The 15,002-nt window shown below is 37.0% G+C and overlaps 1 protein-coding gene across 7 annotated transcripts in view; it reads right to left on the bottom strand.

The window, feature by feature from the left end:
• COMMD10 (COMM domain containing 10) overlaps nt 1-15,002 on the bottom strand; it is a 218,753-nt gene that overhangs the window by 103,057 nt on the left and 100,694 nt on the right. The window lies entirely within an intron of this gene.

Genomic DNA, 15,002 nt, shown 5'->3' with positions numbered 1-15,002 from the left:
TTTATAATAATGTTTGGTTAAAAAAAGAATTTAATTACCATACTATGCTTTCTCAACTCAGCTAAACACAAACTATATTCATTTCCAAATTTCCGTTGGATATTTAAATTAGAATACACTACAAATATATTACATGTAAATGTTAATATATGAAGTAATTTAGAGAATGTTAATACATGAAGTAATTTAGAGATCATTTAACCTACTTTGTAGCAGTAGTCCAAATCACTCTTCTTTGTTACAGCCATATATAGATAGGTTGCTGGATTTTTTTTTTACATCAATATCTTTACACTAAAATATCTTCAGAAATTAACTCTAATACTATTTACCAATCCATCAAATATGGTAGCAATCTCTATACATATGTATACCATTCAATTATATTTAAATGCATATACAATTATTATTTTGCATATAAATAAAATTTACAAAACAAATACACTGCCACTGCTACCTATTCCTTTGTATGTTCATTAATTTATCATACATTTTAGCTAAACATTTGGCTTTCAGATAGTTCCTAATTATAAGTTTCATAACACTTCATTTATTCTACAGCATTAGGAGCTGAAAAGGGTCAAATATATTCAGGAAGAAAACACTTTCTGGGGTCTCTTTTGAACACATGTATTCCCATACTGTTTTTAAAGTTTTTTGTTTTGATTTTTAGAAACTTGATTCATTTGTCTATTATTATTATTATTTTTTAGTTTAGGATATACACTGAGTAGTACTCAATAAATAATGTGATTTGATTAAAAGTGCCCTAAGAAACAAAATACTCAGCTTCCTAGTATTTGAAATTATTACATATTTCTAGTTATTTTTAAAGCAAAAAGGAGAGGACAATAATGGAAAAGTATATATGTTGTGCGCCTATGATGCATTACGGGCTACAGTGCTTAATAACTCTAGTGGAATCACTAACAGTTTTTCCTCCACTTAAAATTCATTATGCTGCTAAGGAAGAGAAACTCTAATAAGGCCAAGGACACAACTGATGCACTGAACTGGGAAAAGCTACAGTTGTTAATTTATTCAGTCATTTCTTCAACAAATATTTCTTGAGCTCCCTTCTCCAGTCCTATAACCAGTGGGATCCCTAATCTCTAGAAGTCAACATTAAAAGGCACAGGGAGAATGACAAATACATTATTACAAATGTGACAAGTGCTGTGAAGAGAAGGTATAAAGTAGGAGAATTCAGCCAGTTCAGGTCAAGGTAAACCTCCTTCAGAAGATCACATCTGATAACTGAACAGTTAGGTGGGAGGAGTTGAGGAAGGCAGAGAGTGTTTGCCAGTTAAAGGGTAGAACCTGCAAAAACCCAGAGAAGGAGAATATTAACTGTATTTCATGAAATGAAAAAAGTGCTTAGAGCTAGAAAGGAGAGGTAGAATTGTGCAAATATAATGTTAGGGATATGAGACTATCAGAAGGTAATGGGAAAGCTGTTAAGTGCGGAAGTGAAACAAATTTACAAAAGCAGTTTGGGGTTATGGGAGCAGAAGCTGTATTGGAATGGGCTAAAGACAATGAAAATAAACAATCTGTTTAAAAAGTTTGACTGTGGGGTGAGAAACAGAGTTGCAGCTGAACCAACAAGTTGATTAATTTGTTACCTTCATTCAATGCTTGGATTTATTTGAACATGTTTAAACATTGACAGTAAAAAGTCTACAGGAGAAAGATAATGAAGATGGAGGAAAGAAAAATTCCTCAGATGACTAAAAGGGGTCGAACCCAGACCTCAGGAAATCATAGGTAACCATTAGCCCAATGTGTTATTTTCTCCAAAAATGCTTGATGGCAGTAAAGTCAGGTAACATTCATCCAGGGTCAGAGTTCTTGCTGGTTGGTACAGAGAAGACTAATGGGAAAAGAACTTGCAGACACTGAAATGAGAGTAAAGTGATTAGAGTCTAAGATAAGAAGATAATGAAAATAGTAAGGATCTAATAAAGATATCTCAATGTAGGCAGAGGAGGAAGTAATCAGAGGCAAGATGTATTTGTTATTTACCAGTTGTAAAATTTGTAATCAAGGCTCAAAACATAGCTCTTTGTTGATAGAGTTCAACGCAAGAGCTAAGGAGGTCAAGGAATTTTTCCACCAGAAATGCCCTCTTTGCATAGGACCCTTGTCCTTTTGCTATGTTTTGTTCTCAGAGAACTCCATGCAATAAGACAGAATGGAATTCCTCCCTACTTCCCCACCCTAACTCCCACCCATTCCCGTAAACTTTAAAACGCCAAGGAGAAATCAGGGTGGGATCGGAGAAAAAGGAAAGCCAAGAAATAGACTGCTTGACCCTGCTTTTGTTTTTTCAAGCTTTTTTGTAATACACAGACCCCTTTGTTCAATCAATATCTTACACAGAAATACAAATGGTAAAACAGAAAAGTATAGCTGCTCTGCTAGAAGTAGGACCTGAGGTTCTGTTAAATGCCCCTTGTCTTTGTCCTTCCCACATACTTATATCTAGAAGACACCTAAGACTCAGAGCACAACTGACCATTTTTGTTCAAACTGAACAAAAAAGTAAAAATTCTACGCTTTCTTAAGACATACATTGTAGTTTGGGTCATTGTGGATCACATAGGTTAAGACAATATAAAGATCTATGGGCACAAAGCTCTAAGAAATAATGAGGAACTTTTACTTTTATCTCCCTTTCTATACTTAGCAGTAGGACTTGTTCATCTTTGGGAAGAAACCTGTATGTGCCAAAACTTTTATCACACATTTTGTATAACTGCCTTCTATTCTTTCAAAATTCTTGTCAGGAAGTCATATTATTCTCATTTTGCAAAATAGGAAGTTAAGGCCCAGAGGAGTCAAGTAACTTGCCTACAGTCACAAAGTTAGTAAGTGAAGGGGTCAGGATTCAAAGCTGATTTAAAAGCCCGAAAATCGATTATATTACATTGCCTCCAAGATTCATGAATTTAACAATGTTCCTCTACTACCATTTATATATAAAATCTTCTGGCTAAAAGCCCATAAAATGTTTTCTCATACATACTATTAAAAACAGTTCAACCGTAGAGAATTATCATGTAACTGTTTTAGATTAATAGGGCATAACATAGGCATTCTAACAGATCTCTGCTGAATCTGTTTTCTTTTGGTAAATAACAACTCCACTGCTGCTGGAGTAAAAGTTGACGCTGCTTTTTTAGGTTTGGTGTTCATTATATCTTAATTCCACACCAACACTGATGAGACTGTACCCTAGGAGTCAGTGTTAACCAATATTATCAACCCAGAAAGGCTGGGTGGAGGTGAAATTGCAACTACTAAAAATATGTCTATAAAGAAGTAACAAAAGTCATGGAAACAAATATTTGAAGAAAACAGTCACTAAATAATAGGATCATGAGAAAAAGAAGACCAAATCAATTCAACTTATTGTAGAGTAAAGCTGATTTTAATCAAGACCTTGAGAAAAAAAAAAAAAAGGTCAGATATATAGTTAAGAAAAATAAAGAAAATGTAAATACATAATTAGGGAGTGAACACAAAAGGACTGACATGCTGGATTAAAAAAAAAAGAGAGACAGAACTAAGGACCACATAGAAATGTCTGTCCTTTTTCTACGTATTATGGTAATAAATATATCTATTGGTCTTCCAGAAACAATGTGAGATCCATAAAACTTCTTTCACTAGTCATTAACAGTATTTGTTCCCCAAAGCATCATGACTTCAGTAATTTAGTATTTGGAATTTGAGAACAACACAGTTAACTGGATTATTAACCCTTAACGGGAGACTGATTAAAATAATTAAAATCCACACAAAATCCAAAAGTTATTTATATTTTGTATAAAATAACACCAGTATGCTCTGCAGTGCATGGAAACATATAATCTCAAAAACATCCTACCTCATTTCTAATAAGCACTAATTCTATTCACGTATAGCCTGCCACCATATATACTTGAATATGGTCACAGTAGAGACATTTCCTAAGGGCCACAAAGGAACTGCTTCATTAATTATCAGCTATACAGGTAACGCACAACTAAATGTAAAATTTATATTTATACATTCATTCAAAAAGTATTTATTAAATGGTTACTCTGTGGCACTGTGCTAAGTGCAGTGAATATATTGGTGAACAAAACAGAAATGGTCTATTTCTTTAAAATATAAAGAAACGGCACTCAGAACACAAAGAAAGTTACGAGTTTAAATTAAATACTACTTTGAAGATTTTTATTAATTTCAAGGCCTATAATTCACTTTCATAAGGATATGGGTTATTTAAGTCCTCCTAACAGTCCCTTGGATACCTGAAAAATATATTTAAAATAAAAACAAGATTGAATTTCATTTTAATGAGTCTATGTAGTCACTGAAATTCTAGGGCATGAGCTGGCTAAACCCAGATTTTCAAAACTACTTCAGGCATTTACATTTTTCTCAAGGAGTCTGCTAAGATCTTTAGGTTTTAGATCTTCTAGAAACATTTTTCTTTCAGTTCTGGCATCATCCTTAGTCTCCCCTATAAATATTAACATTTCATATTTTGACTAACTCAATATAATGTTAGATATTATATGCCCATGGTAATTTATTTCTAGGTTCTCTGGTGAGTCAATGGCCTCTCTTACCAACAATCTCTTTATGATCATTATATTAGTCTGTTCTCACATTGCTATGAAGAAATACCCAAGACTGGGTAATTTGCAAAGGAAAGCGGTTTCACTGACTCACAGTTCTGCATTGCTGGAGAGGCCTCAGGAAACTTATAATCATGGCAGAAGGCAAAGGAGAAGCAGGCACCTTCTTCACAGGGTGGCAGGAAGGAGTGAGTGCAAGCAGGGGAAATGCCACATGCTTAAAAAACCATCAGATCTCTTGAGACTCACTATCATAAGGACAGCATGGGGGAAACTGCCCCCATGATCCAATTACATCTACTTGGTCCTCCCCTTGACACGTGAGGATTATGGGGATTACAATTAAAGAAGAGATTTTGGGTCAGGAGACACAGCCAAACCATATCAATCATGTATTTATTATTTTCTAGACAATCTGATTTTTTCCACTTGGAGACAGAATTTTAATCCCTTTTTACTTGGCTTTCTAATATTTTAGTATTTGTATATGTCAACATTCCCTTAAACCTCCCCAAATAGATAGCTTTCCTCTTAATTGATAACCTTAGTGTTTTCTCTAGAATACTGTTTTGTTCTCTAAATTTTATTAATATCTGAGAAATATTCTAAATGTCTCAGCAACAAAATTTCTTCTTTGATTTCTCACTTTATCAATTTTTAATCACCTCAACCGACTTTTTTTTTGCTCAAACTCTCTCAGAACAGCTGAGCTCCCCAACACCCACCCCCCACACCTCTTCCCCATTTCAGTAAACAATACTACCATTCATTAATTTACATAAACCGGAAACCTATTGTTCTTAATTTCTCTTCTCTTTCTCTTTCACCTCCCTCCCTGCCTTCCATCCATAATCTTAATATTAAATAGTAGCCTAGAGCTAAAGTACTATCAGTTCTTAGACTAAAGAAACTTTTTGTTGTTGTTGTTGCCTCAAAGCCTGTATACATTCAATTGTCTGCTTGGATAATGCGCCTCCCTCCTCTTAATAGACCTAGTTGTTTCTCTTCTGTGGGTCTCAGTTTCAATGTCATCTCCTCAGAGATCACTACACCTAAAACAGTTTGCTAATAGTATCAATCATCTCCTTGTTCTTGTCCTTCACATGACATATTTCAACTGGCAACTACATAATTTCTCTGTTTACCTGTTTTTGTTCATATATACGTCCCCTAAGAGAATATAAACTCCATGGGGGCAGGAGCTATGTCTATCCTACTCTTTATCTCCAGCTCGAAATATGCCTGGCACATGTTAGATGTTTAGTAAATATTTACTGAATAAATAAATGAATATAGTAGAAAGTTTAAAGAAATGCTGAGATGTTGGCCAATTTTATAATATCCTACTACTGTGATAAGCAAGATCACGTTGCCAGAAGTTAAAGATCACTTTCTTAAATTAAAAAACCTTCCTTCTCATTTTCATCTTGATTAGGTCAAATGGTTCCACCATGATTTATAACAATGATTCTCAAAGTATGGTCCTTGAACCAGAAGCATCCTGCACATTTCAAAATAATAGTTCTCTAAAAATATTTCTGGAATTCGACAAAACAGACATCCTATTATTATTTCCTTCTTTATGTGGATTTTTATGATTAACCATGTTTCATAGTTTTTTAAAAAATCTATGACTCAAAACTCAGTAGCAATAATGTAGACAGGTTTAAACTACTCTGATTTCTGCTAATTTCTTTCATACTAGATGTAAAACACCAGCTCAGCTATAATTTGCACTGTATCACTATTTCACACAACTTCCAAAGATAGAAGATACAAAGCATAATCTTAGTCAATAATAAGAACACTGATAAACACCCCAAAAGCATAAATTTCAGCATTTAGAATTCACATATTATCAACTGACCATACATTCACATACCACTTCCAGAGATCTCAATGTAATCCAACAGAGAAGTACACTAGAGAAATAATTTCTAATTAAAATGAAAGTACAGCAAGAATAATAAAGACTTTTTTATTTCATATTTTTTGGAGACAGGGTCTCACTCAGTCACCCAGGCTGAAGTACAGTGGCACAGTCTCAGCTCACTGCAGCTTCAACCTCCCAGGCTCAAGTGATCCTCCCACCTCAGCCCACCAAGTAGCTGGAACTACAGGTGTGTGTCATCATGCCCAGGTAATTTTTGTAGAAACAGGGTTTCACCATGTTGTCCACGCTGGTCTCGAACTACTAAGCTCAGGCAATCTGCCCACCTCAGCCTCCCCAAGTGATGGGATGAGAGACATGAGCCTAATAAAGACTTTTAAAATAAGCATTTCATCATTTTCTCCTAGAAATTACAATAAAAAATTCATTAAAATGATAAGAATTAAAATGTAGTCAATAGCTGATATACTACAATATATGCGATCCCCCTAAATGATCCCAAGTCAAAAAAATTGATTTTATAAAAATAGTTTTAAGAATATATTTTTTTAGTTAGGTAGTTTCTTTTTTTTTAATTTTGGTTTCACTAAATTCGCTTTTCAAATAAACTTTTAAGATTGAAGGTCACAAAAAGAGAAAAATGTATAATTTCTTAAACATTTAGAACGAATTGCTAATAGAAAATTTCACAATAAATTGTATTGTCTAGGCAACTATTATTAAAAATATGAGGCACTAAAATTATGTATGAAATACAAATCCATTATTCCAAGACTAATACAGGACAAAAATCAAATTAGAAAAAAAATCCACTTCTCTTGTACTCCATTTCAGTGGCCTAGGACCTAAACAAAAGATAAATGAGGAGAGGAGCCAAGATGGCTGAATAGGAACAGCTCCGGTCTACAGCTCCCAGCGTGAGCGACGCAGAAGACGGGTGATTTCTGCATTTCCATCTGAGGTACCGGGTTCATCTCACTAGGGAGTGCCAGACAGTGGGCACAGGCCAGTGGGTGCGCGCACCGTGCGGGAGCCGAAGCAGGGCGAGGCACTGCCTCACCTGGGAAGCGCAAGGGGTCAGGGAGTTCCCTTTCCGTGTCAAAGAAAGGGGTGACGGATGCACCTGGAAAATCGGGTCACTACCACCCGAATATTGCGCTTTTCAGACCGCCTTAAAAAACAGCGCACCACGAGACTATATCCCACACCTGGCTCGGAGGGTCCTACGCCCACGGAATCTCGCTGATTGCTAGCACAGCAGTCTGAGATCAAACTGCAAGGCAGCAGCGAGGCTGGGGGAGGGGCGCCCGCCATTGCCCAGGCTTCCTTAGGTAAACAAAGCAGCCTGGAACCTCGAACTGGGTGGAGCCCACCACAGCTCAAGGAGGCCTGCCTGCCTCTGTAGGCTCCACCTCTGGGGGCAGGGCACAGACAAACAAAAAGACAGCAGTAACCTCTGCAGACTTAAATGTCCCTGTCTGACAGCTTTGAAGAGAGCAGTGGTTCTCCCAGCACGCAGCTGGAGATCTGAGAACCAGCAGACTGCCTCCTCAAGTGGGTCCCTGACCCCTGACCCCCGAGCAGCCTAACTGGGAGGCACCCCCCAGCAAGGGCACACTGAGACCTCACACGGCAGGGTATTCCAACAGACCTGCAGCTGAGGGTCCTGTCTGTTAGAAGGAAAACTAACAAACAGAAAGGACATCCACACCGAAAACCCATCTGTACATCACCATCATCAAAGACCAAAAGTAGATAAAACCACAAAGATGGGGAAAAAACAGAACAGAAAAACTGGAAACTCTAAAACGCAGAGCGTCTCTCCTCCTCTGAGCTACGGGAGGACATTCAAACCAAAGGCAAAGAAGTTGAAAACTTTGAAAAAAAATTAGAAGAATGTATAACTAGAATAACCAATACAGAGAAGTGCTTAAAGGAGCTGATGGAGCTGAAAACCAAGGCTCGAGAACTACGTGAAGAATGCAGATGCCTCAGGAGCCGATGCGATCAACTGGAAGAAATGGTATCAGCAATGGAAGATGAAATGAATGAAATGAAGCGAGAAGGGAAGTTTAGAGAAAAAAGAATAAAAAGAAATGAGCAAAGCCTCCAAGAAATATGGGATTATGTGAAAAGACCAAATCTACGTCTGACTGGTGTACCTGAAAGTGACGGAGACAATGGAACCCAGCTGGAAAACACTCTGCAGGATATTACCCAGGAGAACTTCCCCAATCTAGCAAGGCAGGCCAATGTTCAGATTCAGGAAATACAGAGAATGCCACAAAGATACTCCTCGAGAAGAGAAACTCCAAGACGCATAATTGTCAGATTCACCAAAATTGAAATGAAGGAAAAAATGTTAAGGGCAGCCAGAGAGAAAGGTCGGGTTACCCTCAAAGGGAAGCCCATCAGACTAACAGCGGATCTCTTGGAAGAAACCCTACAAGCCAGAAGAGACTGGGGGCCAATATTCAACATTCTTAAAGAAAAGAATTTTCAATCCAGAATTTCATATCCAGCCAAACTAAGCTTCATAAGTGAAGGAGAAATAAAATACTTTACAGACAACCAAATGCTGAGAGATTCTGTCACCACCAGGCCTGCCCTAAAAGAGCTCCTGAAGGAAGCACTAAACATGGAAAGGAACAACCGGTACCAGCCACTGCAAAGTCATGCCAAAATGTAAAGACCGTCGAGACTAGGAAGAAACTGCATCAACTAAAGAGCAAAATCACCAGCTAACATCATAATGACAGGATCAAATTCACACATAACAATATTAACTTTAAATGTAAATGGACTAAATTCTCCAATTAAAAGACACAGTCTGGCAAACTGGATAAAGAGTCAAGACCCATCAGTGTGCTGTATACAGGAAACCCATCTCACGTGCAGAGACACACATAGGCTCAAAATAAAAGGATGGAGGAAGATCTACCAAGCAAATGGAAAACAAAAAAAGGCAGGGGTTGCAATCCTAGTCTCTGATACAACAGACTTTAAACCAACAAAGATCAAAAGAGACAAAGAAGGCCATTACATAATGGTAAAGGCATCAATTCAAGAAGCAGAGCTAACTATCCTAAATATATATGCACCCAATACAGGAGCACCCAGATTCATAAAGCAAGTCCTGAGTGACCTACAAAGAGACTTAGACTCCCACACAGTAATAATGGGAGACTTTAACACCCCACTGTCAACATTAGACAGATCAACGAGACAGAAAGTCAACAAGGATACCCAGGAACTGAACTCAGCTCTGCACCAAGCGGACCTAATAGATATCTACAGAACTCTCCACCCCAAATCAACAGAATATACATTTTTTTCAGCACCACATCACACCTATTCCAAAATTGACCACATAGTTGGAAGTAAAGCTCCCCTCAGCAAATGTAAAAGAACAGAAATTAAACTATCTCTCAGACCACAGTGCAATCAAACTAGAACTCAGGATTAAGAATCTCACTCAAAGCCGCTCAACTACATGGAAACTGAACAACCTGTTCCTGAATGACTACTGGGTACAAAACGAAATGAAGGCAGAAATAAAGATGTTCTCTGAAACCAACGAGAACAAAGACACAACATACCAGAATCTCTGGGACACATTCAAAGCAGTGTGTAGAGGGAAATTTATAGCACTAAATGCCCACAAGAGAAAGCAGGAAAGATCAAAAACTGACACCCTAACATCACAATTAAAAGAACTAGAAAAGCAAGAGCAAACATATTCCAAAGCTAGCAGAAGGCAAGAAATAACTAAAATCAGAGCAGAACTGAAGGAAATAGAGACACAAAAAACCCTTCAAGAAATCAATGAATCCAGGAGCTGGTTTTTTGAAAGGATCAACAAAATTGATAGACCATTAGCAAGACTAATAAAGAAAAAAAGAGAGAAGAATCAAATAGACACAATAAAAAATGATAAAGGGGATATCACCACTGATCCCACAGAAATACAAACTACCATCAGAGAATACTACAAACACCTCTACGCAAATAAACTAGAAAATCTAGAAGAAATGGATAAATTCCTCGACACATACACTCTCCCAAGACTAAACCAGGAAGAAGTTGAATCTCTGAATAGACCAATAACAGGCTCTGAAATTGTGGCAATAATCAATAGTTTACCAACCAAAAAGAGTCCAGGACCAGATGGATTCACAGCCGAATTCTACCAGAGGTACGAGTAGGAACTGGTACCATTCTTTCTACAACTATTCCAATCAACAGAAAAAGAAGGAATCCTCCCTAACTCATTTTATGAGGCCAGCATCATTCTGATACCAAAGCCGGGAAGAGACACAATCAAAAAAGAGAATTTTAGACCAATATCCTTGATGAACATTGATGCAAAAATCCTCAATAAAATACTGGCAAACCGAATCCAGCAGCACATCAAAAAGCTTATCCACCATGATCAAGTGGGCTTCATCCCTGGGATGCAAGGCTGGTTCAATATACGCAAATCAATAAATGTAATCCAGCATATAAACAGAGCCAAAGACAAAAACCACATGATTATCTCAATAGATGCAGAAAAAGCCTTTGACAAAATTCAACAACCCTTCATGCTAAAAACTCTCAATGAATTAGGTATTGATGGGACGTATTTCAAAATAATAAGAGCTATCTATGACAAACCCACAGCCAATATCATACTGAATGGGCAAAAACTGGAAGTATTCCCTTTGAAAACTGGCACAAGACAGGGATGCCCTCTCTCACCACTCCTATTCAACATAGTGTTGGAAGTTCTGGCCAGGGCAATTAGGCAGGAGAAGGAAATAAAGGGTATTCAATTAGGAAAAGAGGAAGTCAAATTGTCCCTGTTTGCAGACGACATGATTGTATATCTAGAAAACCCCATTGTCTCAGCCCAAAATCTCCTTAAGCTGATAAGCAACTTCAGCAAAGTACCAGGATACAAAATCAATGTACAAAAATCACAAGCATTCTTATACACCAACAACAGACAAACAGAGAGCCAAATCATGAGTGAACTCCCATTCACAATTGCTTCAAAGAGAATAAAATACCTAGGAATCCAACTTACAAGGGATGTGAAGGACCTCTTCAAGGAGAACTACAAACCACTGCTCAAGGAAATAAAAGAGGATACAAACAAATGGAAGAACATTCCATGCTCATGGGTAGGAAGAATCAATATTGTGAAAATGGCCATACTGCCCAAGGTAATTTACAGATTCAATGCCATCCCCATCAAGCTACCAATGACTTTCTTCACAGAATTGGAAAAAACTACTTTAAAGTTTATATGGGACCAAAAAAGAGTCTGTGTCGCCAAGTCAATCCTAAGCCAAAAGAACAAAGCTGGAGGCATCACACTACCTGACTTCAAACTATACTAAAAGGCTACAGTAACCAAAACAGCATGGTACTGGTACCAAAACAGAGATATAGATCAATGGAACAGAACAGAGCCCTCAGAAATAACGCCGCATACCTACAACTATCTGATCTTTGACAAACCTGACAAAAACAAGCAATGGGGAAAGGATTCCCTATTTAATAAATGATGCTGGGAAAACTGGCTAGCCATATGTAGAAAGCTGAAACTGGATCCCTTCCTTACACCTTATACAAAAATCAATTCAAGATGGATTAAAGATTTAAACGTTAGACCTAAAACCATAAAAACCCTAGAAGAAAACCTAGGCAGTACCATTCAGGACATAGGCATGGGCAAGGACTTCATGTCCAAAACACCAAAAGCAATGGCAACAAAAGACAAAATTGACAAATGGGATCTAATTAAACTAAAGAGCTTCTGCACAGCAAAAGAAACTACCATCAGAGTGAACAGGCAACCTACAAAATGGGAGAAAATTTTCACAACCTACTCATCTGACAAAGGGCTAATATCCAGAATCTACAATGAACTCAAACAAATTTACAAGAAAAAAACAAACAACCCCATCAAAAAGTGGGCGAAGGACATGAACAGACACTTCTCAAAAGAAGATATTTATGCAGCCAAAAGACACATGAAAAAATGCTCATCATCACTAGCCATCAGAGCAATGCAAATCAAAACCACTATGAGATACCATCTCACACCAGTTAGAATGGCAATCATTAAAAAGTCAGGAAACAACAGGTGCTGGAGAGGATGTGGAGAAATAGGAACACTTTTACACTGTTGGTGGGACTGTAAACTAGTTCAACCATTGTGGAAGTCAGTGTGGCGATTCCTCAGGGATCTAGAACTAGAAATACCACTTGACCCAGCCATCCCATTACTGGGTATATACCCAAATGACTATAAATCATGCTGCTATAAAGACACATGCACATGTATGTTTATTGCAGCATTATTCACAATAGCAAAGACTTGGAACCAACCCAAATGTCCAACAATGATAGACTGGATTAAGAAAATGTGGCACATATACACCATGGAATACTATGCAGCCATTAAAAATGATGAGTTCATGTCCTTTGTAGGGACATGGATGAAATCGGAAACCATCATTCTCAGTAAACTATCACAAGAACAAAAAACCAAACACCGCATATTCTCACTCAAAGGTGGGAATTGAACAATGAGATCACATGGACACAGGAAGGGGAATATCACACTCTGGGGACTGTGGTGGGGTGGGAGGAGCGGGGAGGGATAGCATTGGGAAGATATACCTAATGCTAGATGACGAGTTAGTGGGTGCAGCGCACCAGCATGGCACATGTATACATATGTAACTAACCTGCACAATGTGCACATGTACCCTGAAAGTATAATAAAAATAAAAAATAAAAAAAATAAAAATAAAAATAAAAGAATAGAAAGATAAATGAATAACTTAACTGAAAACAATTTAGTGAACATATTTTAAAATATATCCTAAGCAATGGATCAGTGACAATTACAAATTTAGATATACTATTGCTAATTTGTATTAAATCATATCCATCAAGGTTTCTATAAACCTGAATGTACATATTACTCCATTCAAAAATGTTTTATACATATAACTGAAAATGTACAGAGGTAACTCAAGCGTCTCTAAGTGTATACAACAGATATAATCAATTATTAACCCTAAATTCAAAAATTTCAGTATTGACTGTCCAAACATATGGAAAGCTCTCAAAAACCTAAAATCCTATATTTTACAGTAAGCTTTAACACTGAGTAATAATCTTTTTAATATCAAGAATAACAACAACAAAAAACCTCAATTCATCCCAGCCCTCCTTCCAAGTTATTTTATTTCTGTCCACGGAAGTAGCATTCTGCTTGCTACACTCTTCTTACCTTTATTTTCTATAGAAAACTGCCATCTCGTCCAATCATTTTCCCCCAAGAAATGTCTTGTAGATTTGAGTTTTCTACTTCATTCCTACTACTACTACCTTTTCCTGCCTCAATATTACTTCAGTCTTTCATGGTTACCATCACACTGGCCTTCCAGTTGATAAAACTGATATAATTTTTATCAAGTCATCCTGCTCAAGAAATCTATAAAAGCATTCTGGTGCCTATCCCATAAAAACTACCTGGTTTGCAAGGACTGCTTCAATCCAGGCCCAGGTTACTAACTGAAATTAATTCCTATTGTATACCTTCTACTCTCATGAGGCCATTCCTTATGCTCTGTGCCAGGTCTTTTAAGCGTCCTTCTTGTTCCTTCCATTGTGGAACAGCTCTTCTCCCCACCACCTACCCATAACCCTCAATGTCTCATTTCTTCTATATGCTTTGAATCAAGTCCATTCCACACAGGCTCGTGGGTATTTACAAATGGAAAGAGTACCAGGCCAAAGTCAGGAAACCTGTGTTCTTAGTCTGGTTCTGACATTATCCAGCAGTGTAACTCTCGGCAGATTTTTGAGTTAAACAGCTAGTCCAGACTTTTGTTTCCTCAACAATAAAATGAGATATTAGATTATTTCTAAAATCTGTTTTAAAATTATTTAACTCCCAGAACACTTATAGTCTTAATACTTTATCACTTAATCGTACATTAAAGGTTTTATGTGTATTGAATCTTATTTATTAGGTTATAAACTTCCTGAAGATAAAAGTTACACATTGTACATTTTATATTTTTGCAAACTCAGCAAGCATGACACAGTGTTTGATAACATAATGGTTCTCTTTCAGCTATTTCATCTATGGAATCATAAAATTACATAGGTAAACATGGGGACAGAAGCATGATGCATTACATTTTAAAACAAGCTTATTTTGTATTCCTTTAACACAGAGCATCTGAAATCCCTAAGCCTCTGGTTCAGGTATATTATTAAATAACATGTATCTAATGTAATTGAATAATTAAGTTATACAATGTTATATTTTCTTAACATTTTGGAATGGAAGATGTTTATATGAATACATTCTAGTGGCCATCTGCATCAACTACAGCTAACCACTTCTGAGAATAAATCTGGGCATTAACCTTTGTGCTAAAACCTTATTATAAACCAACTGTCCTTAATGC

Source organism: Gorilla gorilla, chromosome 4, assembly GCF_029281585.2.
Source record: "Gorilla gorilla gorilla isolate KB3781 chromosome 4, NHGRI_mGorGor1-v2.1_pri, whole genome shotgun sequence".
Classification (NCBI taxonomy): Eukaryota; Metazoa; Chordata; class Mammalia; order Primates; family Hominidae; genus Gorilla; species Gorilla gorilla.
Note: the sequence above shows the minus strand (reverse complement) of the source record. Positions and strands in the feature narration are given on the sequence as shown.